General features: G+C 47.3%; 1 pseudogene; it reads left to right on the top strand.

Moving 5' to 3' along the window:
• The first annotated feature begins 2,926 nt into the window (after positions 1 to 2,926).
• On the top strand, positions 2,927 to 4,176 carry LOC138986827 (small ribosomal subunit protein uS2-like; annotated as a pseudogene).
• Positions 4,177 to 5,227: the final 1,051 nt, after the last annotated feature.

Raw genomic sequence — 5,227 nt, 5'->3', positions numbered from 1 at the left:
TGATATTCACATAGAAAGATTGCACAGAATCTTTTGCCTAGAAATTCTACTTCCATGGAAGAAAGCCACCAGGAAGATTGCTTGGAGAATTTAAGAGATGTGTGGTTTTTAGGTGGAGAAAGAGGAAGTGAGTAAATGGCAAGTGTGGTTCAGAAACGGAAAGGGGTCTGTGCAAACCCAGCAGGCTCTCTTTGGTGGAAGGCAGGCCGTGCACTCACTGCTCCTTCCCCCTTTTGCTGAGATCACTTTTATCATGTTTTAGGTAGCTCCAATGAAAACTTCAAGTACAGGGGCTTCCCTGGTGGTCCAGTGGTTAAGAATCTACCTTGCAGTGCAGGGGACACCGGTTCGATCTCTGGTCCCCAGAAGATCCCACATGCCACAGAGAAATTAAGTCTGTACACCGCAAAGACTGAGCCCAGGCATCCTAGAGCCCAGCGCTCCACAGCAAGAGAAGCCACCAAAGCGGGAAGCCCAACCACCCAACTAGAGCACAGGCCCTGCTCGCTACAAGTGGAGAGAGCCTGCAGGCAGCAAAGAAGACCCAGGGCAGCCAAAAGAAATAAAATTATATTTAAACAAAAACCCCTTCAAGTACAGTGACTCTCAATGGCTCCAGTAACTCCTGCTCGATGTTCTCAGCACACCAGCGTGTGGGGTCTACAGGAACCCCCTCCTCCCGTGAAGGCCCAGCGTCTCCATTGACCACGTGTCTCCACCACTGTGCTGTGCCATCTCCCCGCTCACCTCTGCACAGAACTGCTTCTGATGGTGTCACTCTTTAGGCAGGGGAGTCATTCTTGTGAATCATCTAAGAATTAATATCTCACCTGCAATTTTATTTCTATATTCCTTAAAAGCAGTTCCTTAAAATCCCAATTGTATTCCTTAAAAGAGTGTTTTCACAGAATCTTGATTTGAACACCTATGTTTTTATTTATCAACTTTGATGTCTCCTTCATTGTGTCCTGTGCTCTGGCTCAGCCTCTCTCTCGGCCTCTGCTCTTGGCCTCTCAGGAAACAGTGTACAGGATGTATTAGTTGCATCTGCCCTCCCTCTCACTGGCTCTTTTCCTTCCTCCCTCATCTCCGTGACATGTGTAACTCTGTGCACATCACTATCACCTGACACCCTCCCTCCCTTGGGAAGCCTGTTATCACCTTCCTGCTCCTTTCTCTGCTGCCCCGTGTGTGTCCCTGCCCGACACTCACAGCAGCCTCACAGCAGGCACTCTGCCTCACTCTTCTCTCCAGAGCTCCTGCTGGAATTTCTGGACACCACCTCCCAAGTATTTGCCTCTGACTCTGACTTCTTCTTCCCTGGTGGGCCCTGTAGCATCTTCCCCTGAATGAAGACCACAGATGAAACCTAAATTCTCCTTCTTCCCCAGCTACCTTAGACTCCCCTGTGGATGTCTCCTTCTCATCCAGGCTCAGTGATTCAGTATCATCCATGAACCATTTTTCTATACTCAACCATCTATCTGGCCATATTGATACCATCTCTAGGGGAGTGGGTGGAGCAATGATGGGCAATGTTGAGATGGCAGGTAGAGACCAGACCAGGCAATGAGGGCGTGAGAATGAAGGACAGTGCTAAGAAGAGGAGCAGATTATAGAGAAGTCACAAGGGCAGAAGAGGTTGGAGAATGTTTTTAAAAACAGATCAGGGAGAAATCTGGGAGAGGAGAGGTTGAGTCTTAAGGAAAGAGAAATGATCATTGCATAGCTCCTCGGGAGCGGGGCAGGGGGGGAATCCAGCAACGTGCTAGTTTACCAGCAACATCCTATCAGATGCTGTATTTCAGTTGGAAATACTTCAGGCTACAAATCCATTAGATTTGTAGAAATTCCATATGCATTAGAAATTTATACATTTTCCTGCAATGGAATAAATTAGGCTAAGGTTATGCATTACATTGTTTTTTGTGATGTCAAGATGTCATTTTATATTAGTGTTTATTCCAATGTGGACCAGTAAAGCATATTATAGTACATCATCTATTCAGTGGACTGATTTGTGGAAAATAGTGTCCCAAGAGAGAATATTCCCCAAGATATTGTCAGCTGAATATAAGCAAGATACCATAAAACATTGTGCACAGTGTGACCATGTATGGTTTTAAATGTGGTTGTGCTCAGTCACTCAGTCACGTCCCACACTTTGTGACACTATGGACTGTAGCCCACCGGGCTCCTCTGCCCATGGCGATGCTCCAGGCAGGGATACTAGAGTGGGTTGCCATTTCCTGCTCCAGAGGATCTTCCAGACCCAGGGATTGAATCTGAGTCCCTTATGTCTCCTGCACAGGGAGGTGGGTTCTTTACCATTAGCACCACATGTGGAGTGAAGAAGAAATAGATATTCATAGTTGCTTGTGTATCCATAAAATGACATTCTGGGCCATCTCTCCTGATCCAGGGGCTAAGACTCTGCACTCTCATTGTAGGGGCCTGAGTTCAATCCCTTGTCAGGAAACTAGAACCCACATGCCACAGCTAAGAGTTCCCATGGAAAAGGTCCCACAGGCACAGCCAAATAAATACTTAGAAAAAAAAAAAAAACAAATAAACCTCCAGAAGCTATTCCTGAGAAACAAAACACGTGGCTGACTGTGGAAGCAGCAGGGCCTTGACAAGAAGGGAGGGGGTAGGAAGAACAATGTAATATAAAGTATTTTATATTTTTAGGTTCTTGAACCTTGTACATGTATTATAAGTTTCTCAGAAATGCCAAGACATTACAAAAAAATTTAAACCTCTAAAGAATAAAACTCACAGCTTTATTTCTACAAACTGAATGAAAGTCAAGTTTGTTTTATCAGAAAGATTATCTGGCTTCTCTAAAACATCTTCTCAGGCTTTTCCCACGCTACCCAGACAGTGGTCCATAGGGCACTGTCTGGATTCTTGTCATAACGTGAAGTGAATCTTTTACACTATCCTGGGTCCTTGCTGTCCGGCAAATGAAGGACGACGTCATCACGTTCCTTGCAGCAGGGGCCCTCTTAGGTAGCACCGACCTTTACTTCCCAATGGAGCAGTACATCTACAGAAGGAAAAGTGGCGGCGTCTACATTAGGAATCCGAAGAGAACCTGGGAGAAGCTTCTGTAGGCAGCTCATGCCATCGTTGCCACTGAAAACCCAGCTGCTGTCCCTGCTGCGTCCTCCAGGAACCTTTCACCAGCGAGCTGAGCTGCAGTTTGCTGCCGCTTTGCTCCTGGAGCCTCCACTAACCAGACCCAGGCAGCTTCCAGGAGCCAAGACTCCTGGTGGTTACGATCCCTGGGCTGACCGCCAGCCTCTCCCAGAGGCATGTATGTGAACTTCTTACCATCGGTCTGTGTGACACGGACTCTCCTCTGCACTCTGGAGACCACCCATTCCCGGCAACCAGGGAGCTCAGTCGGTGGGTCTGACTTGGCGGATGCTCACCCGGGAAGTTCTGCCTGTGCGCGGCATCCTTTCCTGTGAACACTCTTGGGAGGTCGTGCCTGATCTCTACATCTGCAGATTCTGAAGAGATTAAAAGGGAAGAGCAGGTGGCAGCTGAGCAAGCTCTGACCAAGGAGGACTTCACCGTGAATGGGTCACTTCAGCAGCTGAGTGCAACGCTACTGGATCTGAGGTGCTGGCCTAGTCCACAGGCGGGCAGGCGAGCTCGCTGCCTACTCCGCAGTTTCCCCCTGAAGGCTGGCCTGCAGCGCCCACTGCTCAGGCCACTGGACGGGTAGGCACAGCACTGCGTGGGCTTCAGCTGTTCTTTCACAGGCTCTTTTCTTGGGTGGGGGCTGTGCTGGGTCCTTGCTGCTGCACAGGTTTGCTCTGGTTGCGGTGAGCGGGGAGCACTCTGGTTGTGGTGCCTGGCCTTCTTGTTGCAGCAGCTTCTCTTGTTATGGAGCGTGGGCCCCAGGGCCCCCAGGCTTCAGTGGTGGCAGAGCGTGGGCTCAGGAGCTGTGGCCCCCAGGCTGTGGAGCACAGGCTTGATGGTTGTGGTTCACGGCCTTAGTTCCTCTGAAGGCACATGGGATCTTCCTGGACCAGGGATTGAACTCATGTCTCCTGCATTGGCAGGATTCTTTACCATGAGCCATTATGGAAACCCCACAAACTCTTAAAATGGAAATTGGTTGACAGAAAATAAGCAGTTTCTAAATAAATAAATATGTCTACTCATGAGAATGTTCTGTGACTTTTGCTTTTTTCCTTTCACATAAGAGGAAAATTTCCTAATTCATAATTCATTATGTTCTTCCCTCAAACAACATTTGCAACTGCTAATTTTATTAGCTAAGCTTGATCCAATTTTTAAAACACTTTTCTCCCACTTTTCCCTATGCACTGTACATTCATTATCAATTGAGATAATATTTTATCATTGTTCAGTCACTCAGTCATGTCCAACTCTTTGCGACCCCATGGACTGCAGCACACCAGGCTTCCCTGTCCTTCACCATCTCCCAGAGATTATATTTATATACTTCATATGGATAGGAGGATAATCATTGGATTAGGAGGATAATCAGTTGCCCACCAGGCTCCCCTGTCCCTGGGATTCTCCAGGCAATTATTTCTCTGATCTGACATATTAATATGTTGTAGTAAGATATAAAACTGCAGCCCACCAGGCTTGATAAAAAGAGTACTGGAGTGTGGTGCCATCGCCTTCTCCAATTAAAATGCTAGTAAGATATAAGACACTTGACTGACTTCAGCATAATAAAAAATAACAGAATCAGGTGACCATATCTGAAGACTGATTATAAAAGCAGCAGCCATGTTGATGAGGAGCAGTGACACACGGGGACATTTTATGTGGTGAGAGAGGGGCGCTGGCCTCAGGGATTTAAAGGGCTGCTTGAAAACAGAGTGGAACTCGGCTCAGTGGATGGACGTCCTGGGAGTCACTTCCCAGAGACACATAAGACAGAGTCCTGAGCATCCTGAGTGCCCACAAGGTGGTCTGAAGCGGTGGCCAGGGCACCCCTCTGTGTATCAGTGGAGATGGTAGCTGTATTGTGTGTCTGTACGAGTCTGTATAAGGTGACCCTGCATGCAGAAAAGCAAATTTGACTAAATGGCAGATGGCCTCAGCTCTAATAGTAAGATCTTTTCTTAAATCAATTTCTTTCTCCTCTCAGCTTCTCCATCTGAAAGGAGTTACTCTTCATGAGACCCATTCTCTTTTAATTCCCTTCTTCAAAGCCTCAAATTTTGTAGCTTTT

Source organism: Bos mutus, unplaced genomic scaffold (genome assembly GCF_027580195.1).
Source record: "Bos mutus isolate GX-2022 unplaced genomic scaffold, NWIPB_WYAK_1.1 CTG2059, whole genome shotgun sequence".
Classification (NCBI taxonomy): domain Eukaryota; kingdom Metazoa; phylum Chordata; class Mammalia; order Artiodactyla; family Bovidae; genus Bos; species Bos mutus.
The sequence above is the reverse complement of the archived record's forward strand: the minus strand, read 5'-3'. Positions and strand labels throughout refer to the sequence as shown.